Below are 13,733 nucleotides of genomic sequence, written 5' to 3' on the forward strand. Positions count from 1 at the left end.
CTGCCTCAGCAGAGGCTGAGGCAGAGGCTGCAGCCTCTGGTCTGGCTGCCTCCTCTCCCTGGTGTCATGAAGGCTTTTAATGATTCACCACTGCTTGTTATTAGGTTGATCATAGAAGAAGATAAAATCCCATATGATGAATATATACTGTATATTCAGTATATTAACTGCATGTCTGTTATTACTGTTATTAATAGAGAGAACACAAGAGCTCGAACAGAATGATCCAGAATGGCTGACTGACTGGCCAACTGACTTTACAAATGGCTGACTGATTGACTGACTGACTGACTGACTTGGCTAAATGACTTGCTCACTTGCTCACTGGCTTGCTGCCTGGCTTTGCTCGACGCGTTGCTCCCTTTATTCTAGATTCTGTCGGTTTCTTTTTAGACCACAGACCCACGCTGACCCAGTGTGCGCTGGCCCAGCTGATGACCTCTCTTTTTATCAGAGCCGTAACAGGTACTAAAGTCTGAAGGCTGGCCAGGACCACCCAGTCCAGCTCAGACCCGACCAGGACCCTGACTAGACGCTTAGACAGGAGGGCCAAGGGAAGAGATGATTGGCGTAGAGTGACGAGGTTGATGAGAAGAGGGAAGGGCATGGTTGAGAGAAGGAGAGGGAAGATGAGGAGGAGAGGGAAGGAGAAGAAGGTGGTTGAAGAGGGGATGAAAAAGAGAAGACACAAGAGGGAGCTTGGTTGAGATTGATGAAGATGTGAACATTCCATGAGATTGTGTTTTTACGCCTTATATGCAGTGTATTTTACAGCTTTGTCCTATGTATTCTAGGCTGGCGATGCTAGTGTCTGTAGACTACGTTAGTTGCACAGACGTTCTTATCTGACGGTACTCCTGGTTCTCCATCTGCTCAGAAACCAGGACGTGAAGGACGTCATCTCTCTGTAGCCTCTCTGTCCCCATAGCAACACACCACTCCTCCACCTTAGAACTATGTATTCCAAAAATCAACAATGAATTTAGATTGACCTCATGTATGTAACATTAATAATACGCTCGTATTTTCAATTTGTATTAATGTTTTTATAACATATTTTGCATTAAATACTCCTGGTAAAACATACTGTGATGGTGTCGTCATGTTATTAAAGGTGGGCTGTTACTGTCTGTCTCTCAGGGTTAATTACATATAAGACCCAGACTTGGTTTTTGGAACGTCCCCTCCAAGGTGATAAATTAGCATTTTCAACTCAATTTAATCTATCGAGCCCAAGATAAATTGTACTTTCACGATAACAGATAGAGGTCCAAATTATGTTTAAGTAATTATCAATTAGCAGGCTGAGATATGACTGTGGGTTGGTGTCCCAGAGACTGACTCAGTGATGGAGTTTTGCAGCTGAGAGTTGGACTTGGACTGTTCTTAATGAGACAGGGCAGGGGCCGCGTTATCACTTAGCGCTTAATTAGCATAACGTAACCCTCTGAGCCAATAGGGAGCCGGCCTGGGGAGGAAGTAGGAAGAAGAGAGAAATTAAGTGATTCTCCGGAGTCATGCTGAAGAAGCCTGTCTTAAAGAGAAGAACAGGTTCTAAACATTTAAAGACTACCACCTCTACACTGTATGTTCAGAAAACACATTTTAAGCACAAAATTGAAAGTATATTTAGGATACATTGAATAGTTTTTATGATGCATAGTTTATCATATTGATACTAATATCTACTTTCTGCTCGAAATAAAAGGTGGTTACGGCGTTGCTGTGGTTGGTATGATGCTCCTCTGACATTGGCCGCACCTTGCCGCCGTGGATACAGTACTGAAGACCAAGAACATGAAGACACGAAGAAGAGGAAGGAGAGAAGTGAGTCAGAACAACCCTTGGTTGGTTGCTGAGCTTCTGAAGGTCAGCTGAGTCATTCGTCCTGCGTCTCGAGTCCCTGGAGGAGGCCTCCTCATGGAAGCACATGCACGCTGCTGAGTGGACTGGTGCTTCTACTGCTTGAAAGGTAAACACGAGCTGTGTGATACTCAAAGATATTTCAATACAATAATGCTTGATTGGAATTAATGATTGGAATTAACTAGTATTATTGTTGCCGAAGCCATAGCCTGAACTAAATATAAGAATTAATCTATTTACACATGTAAAAAGGATTACGATTAATAGATACTAAAGAAATGTTGAGGATAATAATACGACAGTGGAAATTGTTCTCTTAAATAGCAAGGGAAATATAGTATTTTCTTTAGACAGAATGTTGAGGTCCAATGAGTCACTGCCTCGTGTTGAGCAAGACTATTATTTGTCGTTTGGTTTCTCCACCTCTAGTGTTTTTGTCTGTGTTGTTGTGGTTCTTCCTCTCAGAGCTGTTCCAGCCTAGTGGAGGCAGGAGACTGACTGGCTGTGTAATTAGTCCTGCAGCCTCGTTTGGGATATGTAATTATTGGGAGTTATTATTAGAGAGATTTTTAATTAGTATTGGAAGTCATTGTAATTATGCTTCTCCATCAGAAGCTGAAGGTTTCTGCTCGCTAACCGCCATCTTGTCACAGGGAGACACGTTCGGAGATGTTAGCCAACCATCTCCCTCATATGGATTAGTCATTGTTTGTGTAACTTTGTGGAAAGTTAACTTTAGCCTTTTGCCTTTTTATTGAAATTATCTTGTTGAAGTGAAACAATACTGTAGATTTTCCATTAGGCTTCTCTGTAGCATGTCTAATGCTAACGTGCCAGCGTTGTCAGGAAATTCCTTTAAAATTCCTTTTTAGTGACAGGGGTTAGTGGGTACCAGTTTCACAGTGTTATAATTTATGGTGTTTATAGTGCTAAGACTCTTAATTTAAGTTTATAGCGTGTGAATGTGAAGCTGGAAAGCTCCACGTACCTCTCGGTGCCCTTGTACCATCTACACAAAGGAAACATAATGTCTACTCTACCAGAGAGACTGTTACTGCCTTTAGCATCTACAGAGAGTCTATTTAGTGAGTTGTTACTGCCTCTTGTGCTGTTACTGCCTTTAGCATCTACAGGGAGGCTGTTAAGTGAGCTGTTAGATCCTTCATTAGATCTTAGTTGGGACAGGAAGTGCAGAGTGGAGGATTCTGGGACAGATTTATGTGACAGGGTGTAATTCAGAGCTCATGAGACCTCTCTGACCCCATTCACACACACACACGCACAACATACACACACACGACAATGAACCCAGGCACACACACACGGGGTGCTGATGTCAGCTCTGGAGAGATGACCTGAGTTAGGACTGGTGTGTCAGTGAACAGGATTATGAGTTGCAGCCGGAGCAACTTATTTCTAACCATGTTGCAGTAGTCATGGCTACAGTCGTACACACCCCATAATACTGTTGCTTTCAACCCCGGAGAGGAATCCTAATGCTTCTGTATTACATTCTTCTGTATATTACTTTGTATAAGCGCAACAGAACTGTGCAATAAGACATCTTCCTACCCCTCATTTCATTTACTACTGTTAATAAAAGTGTGTGTTTCACTGAGAGAAGATGTTCTGGAAAAGGAGTGGAATGAGGGGCTTGGGAAGGAGCCATAGCCACACAGAGAGACCAGAGCGAGAGACTCTCAGAGGTGGGAACTAGTGCTGACCACAACATTCTAGAGTGTACGGTCGGGGGGGGTGGTCGGGGGGTATAGTTTCGCATCCTGAGAAGGTCATAGACAGTGTATTAGGACAGCAAAAGGGCTGCTATTAAACCCTGGTGTGTGTGTGTGTGTGTGAGTAAATTCCATTTCCTATCTCCTTGTACCACAGTAATGATGCCTGGGAACATAGAGGCAGCTGTTTCCCCTCCAGCCTCAGTCCTTCTATACCCACTACTGACCCCTGCTTACACACACACACGCGCACACACAGCACACATATGCATACAGACATGTACATGCACTCACTCTCTCTCTTGCCCCCCCCCCCCCCACACACACACACACACACACACAGACCCAAGAAGCTCCACAGCCCAGGAGTCACCCAGAGCTTCTTGGGTCTTCTCTCCTCCCGGGCAGACCCAGGGAGCTGCAGGGAGAGAGGAGGACACAGCCTGGCTTTGTCTCCCTGACTCGGCCTACATTCCTCTGGCCTGCTCTGGCTCCGACTTCCGCTGACCAGGCGGCTTGCCAGGAGTCTCATGATGCAGGTTCACACGAAGGGTCCCCAACACACACGCGCAGACACCACGCACACACACACACACGCACACAAACTCAATCTTGCCAAGTCCTCTTAACCCAGCTGACATAGACCTAAACCTCCAGGAATCAACAGTGGTTTTCTATGGCTTCTGACTGAGCCACATAAACATAGTGAACCTGATGACATGATAACACCACAGACCTAGAACCTCAGAACCGTAGAACGTTATTACCCTTTTAGAATCTCAGAACTTTAGAATTGTCTGAACCCAAAGCCAGGTGGAGACCTTGCGTGTTTACTGATTGTTCTGGCCCTAGTTGGATCTTTGGTTTGTCATTATGTTCAGAACCTCTGCTGTACAGGAGGCTTGCAGAGGCTCAGTTAGAGAGGAGACTGTACATGTCTTGACCCAGGCCTGATCCAAGCATCAGCCCCAGCCCCAGCCCCAGCCCCAGCCCTGGCCCCAGCCCTACTGGTACCCTGCCATGCTGTTAGCACTTCTTGCTGCTAGCTAAGGACAGACTGGTGTCTCAGGACCCCAAACCACCTTATTGCTCATTCACATGGAGAGAGACGGGGAGTCAGGAGAAACCTCCCTCTGAAGAGGGGTTTCTCCCTCCCACAGTACTGTATGTGCTGACTGCTCATGTTCAAATGGGCCTGGATTAGGGGAGAAAGTTGAAAGTGTAATCCTAACCCACTGAAGTGTCTGTCTGAAGTGGAGAGGAGTGGGGTGATGTGAGAGCGAGACTGTGGCCCTGCTCCTGGCTGATAGAGGCGGCATGAATACCTCTGTGTGAGCTGGCAGCTTGCAGCCCTGGCACATCCAGGGCATTCCAGGGATGGGTGGTGGGCCGGGGACGTGGAGAAAGGGGATTTTCCGCCGGCAGTAATGTACTACCCAGATTACTGCCATGTGTTGTTTTGTGGCGAAACGTGATAATGGAAATAAATAAAGAAATAAATAAGGCGGATGATTGCGACCGAAATCCAGTCGCGTTCATAACGAGATATACGGAATGCTGGCGCAATCTGTGTGAAATGAGAGAGACGCAGCGTGCGAGGGATGAGAGAAGGAGAGATGAGACGGAGAGGGGGAGGGAGGGAGAGAGAGAGAGAGAGATGGAGAGAGACCTGACCTCCGTCGTACTCGAGTGGAATCATACCTGCATTTGTGACCGTACGCTTGGTGACTTTCTGTGTGTATGTCTGTGAGAGCGCATGCATTTGTGTGTGTGTGTGTGTGTGTGTGTGTGTGTGTGTGTGTGTGTGTGTGTGTGTGTAGGCACGGTGTCCCTGTGCATTGTGTGTGTGTGACTCTCTCCTCCAGCACTCATCACTCTCCAGCTCTCTGCTCTATAATCCTCTGTGTTGTAGAGAGTTATCCGGCTTGTTAACAGAGTGTATAAATTCAAATCCTCTTCAGCTTAAACGCGTGAGGATAGTCACCCCCGACACCCCCTCCTAATTCCTGCTACTCAGAGAAGGCGGGGTAGGAGGGGGGGGGGGGGGGGGCAGCCACCATCTTTCAAACCAACGGTTGTCATAGAAACCACACGGCCCTCTCATCCCGTTGTGTGTGTGTGTGTGGAAGAAAGGGGGGGAGGTAGCAGTGTCAGTGTAACAGAGGGGGTTCGATAAACCAGGCTTTTGTTCGGGGTGACCACCACTACTTTTGCCTTAAACTCACCGAGCGAACACAGCGGCGACACATCACCCAGCGACCCCCGTGGGTGGACGTGAGACAGGCATGCTGTCGAGGGGTGAACATGGGATGGTGGTGGAGCCTACTGGCTAGCTAGATGAGGATCCGTGGCCCGTCCTGGCAGAGAGAGCTGGTGGACAGGCCAGCCTCAAAGCCTCTCTCATCCCCCGCACATGGACTCAGGGTCTGTCCCTGGAAGGACTGGCAGGACTGCAGAGTTGGAGAGAGGATCAGGATTAGCTGTATCTCTCCCTGCCTAGTTGTTAAGTCCACTAAGGACCACTCCATGGGATCTGGTGCCCAGCCCTACCCAGTGTCTGCCTCACCCAGCAGGGTCCACGGTATTGCCATGTATCCAGTGTGTACAAACCTCAGGCCCCAGTAATCCAAGATGAGGCGACACACTGCCAGATACGCAATGGATCAGGAACATTCCACTCCAGAAAACACACACATTTTGCTTCGCCGACAACAGCTAAATGGATGTAGCGTCACAGAGCAAACACATTATGAATTGAGTGGACACCTAAAAGCTGTTCTCACCTCCTCAGCGACGCTCATTCTACACTGTTGAATGAGAGGATATTATTATGACAGGATATTGTCCACTTCACATCCTGATGCATGGTGATGACGAGTTTCTTTATCTCTTTGCTTACGCTAGTGTGGTGCCTCCTGGGTTAGCCTCCTTGTGTTTGGGAGAGTGGGAAACGTTCAACTTTTCCACCCTTCGAAAACTATTAGCCACCATTTCATTAATGCTCCCACAGTTTAGGACGTACTATGTAGTGGACTGTTGACTAGGATAGATTATGCTTTCCCAGCATAATGAGGGGCGTCCCAGTAGACCAGCTCCTAGGAGGACCAAGGGGACATCCCGACAGAGGGATACTTGAAAGACCTCCTCCCCCAAGATCTCAATTGTGTGGAAGCCATTCGTCTTCCTTTTCCTCACTGCTTAGCTCCGAGTCAGAGACAGAGAGAGGGGGAGGGAGAAACAGGAAGAGGAGAGGGAAAGAAGACAGATACAAAGTGGTACAGAGGGTGAACGATGAAGAAAGGGAAGGAGAGAGAGAGAGGAAGCACAGAGAAAGGGAAAGAAGAAAGGTACTGAGTGGTACGGAGAACGGGGGATAAAGGAACAGAGAGAGAAAGCAGAGGCAGGAATCTAACCCCCTTGAATGTCACAGGCAACATAAACAAAGCTGACGTGTAGCCTAAAAACAGGACCTGCGATCACTCTTCCTTACATACACACCACACGTATGACCCAGCGCAGGGCCGCTGCACACCGACTGTCATGCTTACCACACGCTAAGCCCACGCTGCACATTAGACCGACATGGTCCCTAGGGCCTGGGCGTGTGAGTGATGATGGTGAAGAGTGCGTGTGTGTCTGGCGAGGTGAATGTCTCAGTCGCGGTCGAGCAGAGCTGGAGCTTACTGTAGCAGGGATTAGGACCACGCAGGGTTGGAGCTCTGGTCAGTTCCAGAGTCAGCTGCTAGTGATTGAAGGGATAAACCTTTCGAGTTGTTGTGGAAAATGACATCAGGATTCACCTTGGCGGATGTCGGTGTATTGATTTGTTGCGTCGGCAAGTCATCTCCCTCGGCAGACGCTGGTGAATGCAGGGGGAGAGAGAGACGTTGGAAAGCATCGGGTCTGAAGACCCAAGGCAGGCCCAGGACAATGTCCCTTCACACTGTGGAATGCCTCTCTGCGGGACGACATGTGGAAACATTTCGTCCTATCCAGTTTGAGTCTGTTTTAACAAGCCTTGCCCAGGTAGTTACGATGTGGTGAGCACTCCTGTTTTACAGCCCCTGAACGGCTCGCCTGTGCTAAGCTAGGCTCTGCAGCCTGCCCTGCTCACGGGTCCCTCGGGAGCCAGTCTGCATCCAGGCGGAGCAGGAGAGGAATGGTTCTCACCTGGCCCAGGCTAGGGTTTCATCATCCCAGACTAGCTCTTTCTGCTTACAAGTTTCTGATGGAGGCCTCCCCCTTCCCTGAAGCCCGGAACATTCCTCATCACCCCCAGTCCAGGGTGCACCATTTACTAGAGGACCCATTACCCACAAACCCTTGAAACGTTCCAGGCAGAGAATTTGTTAAACAAACCGTGGCGAAGGAAGCCAGAGAGAGGTGCACACCGGAGGAAATGGATGAAAGATACACACACACACACACATACATACATAGACATGTGGACACATGTCCACACGCGCATACACTCTCAGAAGCATGCACAAACACACTTGTTTTTCTCTCACTCCTGCACACACTCTCCCCTAGATCGTGTAGGAACACCCTCACCTTTCAGAGGGTCGTTAAGCCTGAGAAATGTCACCCTCGTTAAAACGGCCAATTACACCTAATTGAGAAGCAAAGTCCAAATAAACTCTGGGGTCGTGTTTGTTTTTCTCTAGTTTCTCTAGACACCCCTCAGTATTCACCAATCCTCTACACGGCCCTCCCAGCCTGCTTCCTCTACTGCTCACAGCTGCCTACATTGTGTGGAAGAGACAGTGTTTTCAAGGAGAGACACTGAGTTTGTCTGTGGTAATGATCTCAGGGTCCAATGGATTTATCCAACTGGGCTCTGCTTCTTTCTCCTTCTCAGTTTATCCGACTTTTTCCATGTGTGAGGCTGTCAATGATGCCCGAGCTCTGTTTAGCTCCTGGTCTCTCGTTCTCTCCCTCTCCCCAACCAGCAGATAATGACTGTAGCAGACACTCTGGTCATACCACCCACATTCTCTCTCGCGCTCCCTCTCGCGCTCCCTCTCTCTCTCTCTCTCTCCCTCCCCCTCTCTCTCTCTCTCTCTCTGTCTCCCTCCCCCTCTCTCTCTCTCTCTCTCTCTGTCTCACTAGCTCTCTTTCTCTCCCTCATTGCCTCTCCCTGCTCCCTCGTTCTCCCTCTCCTCTTTACCCTTTTCCTCACCCTCCATTTAACCCTCTCCCCCCTTTTCCTCCCTCCCTCTCTGCCTCTGCTTTTCTCATTTTCTCAGCACTCTTCCTCCCACTCCTTCAATTTCAACCTCCCCCTCCCACCTTCATCCACCCCCCTCTTTCTCCACCTCACTCAACTGCTTGCACCCCCCTCCCCCCCCCCCTTCCTCCCTCCCCACTACCTGAGTGTCTCTCGCTTGCTAGAGTTACTCCCTGCTGGGCAGTAGACGGGAGCCTTTCTCTGACACACTCAGCCCTTTCTCCCTGACCCCACCCCCCACCACCACCAGCACTATTACCCCCCCCCCCCCTCTCCACACATACAAACTGACCCAAGCCACCCAAAGGTCTGAAAGGGAACTATGAGCTACGCAGGCCCATCTGTGGAGTGAGCTGAAATCTGCCGTTGGTCACACACACATTAACACACACGGTGGCGACACGGCCCAAATCCTCTCATTTCCTGTTTCCTGAGCCAGTCTAGTGCCAGCAGAGACAGGCCTGATTCAGGACCACCAGCCGGTGAGCTCTGCTGGGGCTCACTGACAGGCTGGTGGCCATGCTGGAGAAATCACACACACGCATACACGCACACACACAGGTCTTTCACAGGTGATGATTGGCTGTGCTGCAGGGTAGGGGTGTGTGCAGCGGCCCGTAACCTGTCTGGGCAGGTTGCCCCCTCCTCCCTTACCTCTGGTGAGCCATGGATTGGTCCAGCAGGACTCATTATCACCTGTGTCAGAGTTGCTTCACTGGGCAGCCTGAAATAACACACACACACACACACAGAGCCTGTGGATGCATGCGTACACACACCTGGTCCTCCACTAGGTACGGTTAGAGGACAAGGTTTGCTTAACAGCAGCTGAACCACGTCTGTACCTACACAGGGTAGAGTGTGTGTGTGTGTGTGTGTGCTCCCTCTCCCTCGCTTATGATAAACAGCCTACTTACACCACGAATGAGGAGTTTGATCTTTAAACGGACGTGACTGGAGAGTGATTCTCCATCCTGACCCACTTCCTGTCTCCCTGTGAGTGTGTGTGTGTTCTCTCCGATCGATCGTTCCATCTCCAGGTTATTGGGCTCATCACCTGATTGAAGACTCTAACCTCGTTACAGTCTACAGCTGACACACACATGGATTTCCATTATTTTATAAAGAGACTGCATTTCTACCCATCTGCTCCACACCCACACACACACTTGCACCTTATCCCAACATCTGTATGCTGGGACACACTAATCTGCATAAACTAATCACTGCTAATCTGATTTGAGGAGGAGAGGTGAATGTTGTTGCCAAAACCTGCGGCTTGTGTGCATGTGTGTGCATGTGTGTGGGTCTAGCGTGTGTATGTGTGTGTGTATGTTACTGTTAACCAGGAAGGGCAGATGAGGTTGAAGGCAGCTTGCTGCTCCCTGGTTGGCCTGGCTGTATCATGGCAACAGCTCATGAATAATAATGAGCCCGAAGAACGTCAGCCTCACAACCATCGTTATGCTAATGAGGCGCTCGACCACTCCTCTCCCAGCTTGATGCGACAGTATTAGAATCAAGCAAAGTGCCCGTAGGAAATGTCTCATTGTAACCAACTGTAACCAGTTATATAATGAATCATGGAGAAGTGGAGACACTTATAGGATGGTGAACTGTGACGTTGCTTTTTATGCATTTATCCTTCAGCCCAGACATTCTATACAACTTTGTTAGAAGTGCTGTCTGTGGGAATGGAACCATCTACCTCTGTAATGCAAGCTATCTGTAACAGCCACTTGGTGCATGGAGTTTGATATCTCAGGTTCTACAGACCCAGGTCTATTTTGGTCCACGTACATACTAGTGTGTTCACCTCAGCGAGAGGGAGGGAGTGGGAGAGAATATTACCTGGATCCTGATATAGAAGCTTGTATCAGATAGTTAGTGGGAAAGAGGGCGATGTCTGTCCCTGATACAGCTCATACCACTGTAGGAGACAAACATAACAACGAACATAGCAACAACAAACAACAGAATGTATCCATGTGTGTTTTATGGAAGGAGAATATAGCTTTAAGTAAGGAATGTTATTTTTGGGCAACATGGATATTTCTCTCTCTCTCCATGACTCTCATGTGCTCCCTCTTTCTCTCTCCCTCTCTCTCTTTCACATTATATCTAAATCTGACCTGTAAGTACAGGAAATAACTGTTCTGGTGCTGGTTCCCACGGCACCAAGGTGGTAATGGGTGACAATAGGTATTTATTTCTCCTCCAGTTAAAAACAGTCTCTCACCTTTCCAGAGGACATACACAGATAAAGACCCTGGACAGCTCTCTCTATAGACCAGTCCAACAGGCCGGTCAACTTCTTGATTGATGTGTGTTAAAGGTCATTAAGATTGACCTGGACCTAAAGAACTAAAGTCCTCCAAGGACTTAGGAATGACCTCTTTTTTTGTGTGAGTCAGCACATGTGTGCCCTGGCTGTGAAGAGACCGGGGGGTCGCGGGATCAAGGCTCCACGGAGCTGTAAGGTTCAAACCCTTTCCCCTGCGCGAGGGGCGGAGAGCGTGACTTGGCTGACTTTGATACTAAGGCCTTCTGGTCTATTTGGAGTTGACCTCCTCTGGGTCCTCGTTCTGGCAGAGGGAAGGCCTGAAAGGGCTCTCTAGTGTCTATGCTTTCATCTCATTGGGTGTTTGCACGAGGGGTTGCTAAATCCAGTAAGATTAGAAGGAAAAAAAGACTTCCAAAGCCCTTCCTTATTCTACTTGAGATCTCTGTGTTTATCTAGCTCTGTGCTTCCTCTATCTCGTTGCCTGTCTGTCATAGTGTGAGCCTTTGTTTCGCTAAGTGTTGTGTGTAAAGACTGAGTAGAGAACAGCCTCAACACATTCAAACAAACAGGATCTCTGACCCTGCTGACAAACGGCCAACAAGGCTGAGGGAAAAAGTATCTTCAATGGCACCTCTTATCTACATCCTCATCCACACACACACACACACTTTCTCCACATGCCAACTCTCTAGGATACGACAAGCCTTCATAGACGTCCTGAATGTGGCCATTGAGGACCAGACTTCTCCACAGACGCACACAGATGCACTCAGAGACAGACTTCTCCACAGACGCACAATTGGAGGCTCAGTTCAGGCCAGTGTGCTCCCAGCAGCCTTTAGAGTGCCTCAGTGAAAGGGTTCTTAGTGGGTTTTGGCCCAGTGAGGTGGGGTCCCTCCGTATGCCAGTGTTGGGTGAAGATAAGTGTTAGAGGCTGAGGTGTTGGGTTCCCCATCCGGGACAATGGAGTCTTTCTGAGACAGAGTTGGGTGTTTGGCATTCCTGAGGTGTGACTGTGTGGAGTGCAAGGGTTGTTTATTGTTTCATGTGGGGCCGCTGGAGTGGAGTTATACCAGGTCTGTTGACAGCAGGGGAGGCTTCCTCGCTCCGCCTTGAGACGGGCCACCTCACAAAACTAACAAACTTTACATACACCTAACACAAGCCTCACAAAACATAACACACACACATCACAAACATGGCAAACACAGTTCACACACAGCTCACACACATCTTACACAACCCTAATACACACTTCACACAAACCTATCACATACCTAACCAGGGCTCACAACAAACAAAAAAATCGAACTGTCCAGTACCGTCCCAAAGTGCAAAATGAAATGTCCCAAACTGAACTTGACCTGTCCCAAAATGTACATTATTTTGTAAAAATGAAAATATTTTTGAACAAGTTTTGAAAAAAATATGTAGGTACTTTAGAAAAAAATCTTTCAAAACATGTTTTCAACCTTTTAGAGCTAAATGTGAGGATGTGTTTCACCCGCCACGTGTTGAACCACTGGTGTATGCATTTGATATTGTTATGGTCTATTGTCCCGCTGTCATCCTAAAGTCTGTGTTGAACTGTCCCTGACATCTAGTCTGTGTTGAACTGTCCTTGACATCTAGTCTGTGTTGAACTGTCCCTGACATCTTTTACATCGTCCTTGGGACGACGAGACAACGTTAATTTCGAGCCCTGCACTTAACACACACCTCCCAAACAACATACACCTACCAAACATAAGGTACACCACACACTCACCTCACACATGTAACACATACCTCGCACACATCTTCCATACTGTACTTGTCATACCTAAACTCACTCATGCAACGCACTTTTATCTTTGGCACATTATCCCAGACACCCGAATGTTAGTGAAAATGGCGTGTGTGTGTGTGTGTGTGTGTGTGTGTGTGTGTGTGTGGGGGGGGGGGGGGGGGGGGGGGGGGGGGGGGGGGGGCGCTGCTGTAGCATCCAAGAGTCTTTAAGCTGATTACAGGTGAAGCTGCTGTTGTTGATTCCTTCCATGCAAGCAGCAGCCACAGTGCCCGTTCATATTCACAGGTAATACCAGAAACATTTACCCTCTCATTTCTCATGTTGTGATGCTCCCACAATCCTCTTAGTGGAAAGATGAAGGAATCTATTCACCGGGTCCCCTGCATTTTTTCTCTCTATCTCTTTCTTTCTCGCTCACACACTCTCTCTCTTCCTTTCTCACTCACACTCTCTCTGTCTCTCTCTATCTATACTTCGCACTCCTTCTTTACCCCCTCTTTCCCGAGAAGAGGGAGATAAGATGTGCAGCTCGGGAGCAAAGTCTTTCTCTCCTAATTTGTTTGTTTGTGTTTGTTTACCCAGATGGGATTCATTCAGAGCAGATCAATTGTCTGCTGCTTGAGCAGCAACGTTTTTCTGTGTCCTCTCGCAAAAAACTCACAACGCTGTTTCTTTTATCTCTTTTTTCATCTGTCTCTCTCTGTATTTCTATGTCTAGTAGGTCAATACCTGTAGCTGGTTAAGGCGTAGAGAGGAAGCAGAATGGGCAGACTTGACATTTTCCGAGACTGCTGTAATTGACTCGTTGGGCTTCCTGTCAGTTACGCAGGT

At 48.2% G+C, this 13,733-nt stretch overlaps 1 protein-coding gene across 1 annotated transcript in view; it reads left to right on the forward strand.

Annotated features, from left to right (window-relative positions):
* Positions 1 to 1,470: 1,470 nt before the first annotated feature.
* Positions 1,471 to 13,733, forward strand: part of nrp2b (neuropilin 2b) — an 80,520-nt gene continuing 68,257 nt past the window's right edge. The window contains exons 1-2 of the mRNA XM_062456229.1: positions 1,471 to 1,551; positions 1,709 to 1,972. The gene's annotated coding sequence lies outside the window, so the exon portion shown is untranslated. The remainder of the gene's footprint in view (positions 1,552 to 1,708; positions 1,973 to 13,733) is intronic.

Source organism: Osmerus eperlanus, chromosome 3, assembly GCF_963692335.1.
Source record: "Osmerus eperlanus chromosome 3, fOsmEpe2.1, whole genome shotgun sequence".
In the NCBI taxonomy this organism is placed as follows: domain Eukaryota; kingdom Metazoa; phylum Chordata; class Actinopteri; order Osmeriformes; family Osmeridae; genus Osmerus; species Osmerus eperlanus.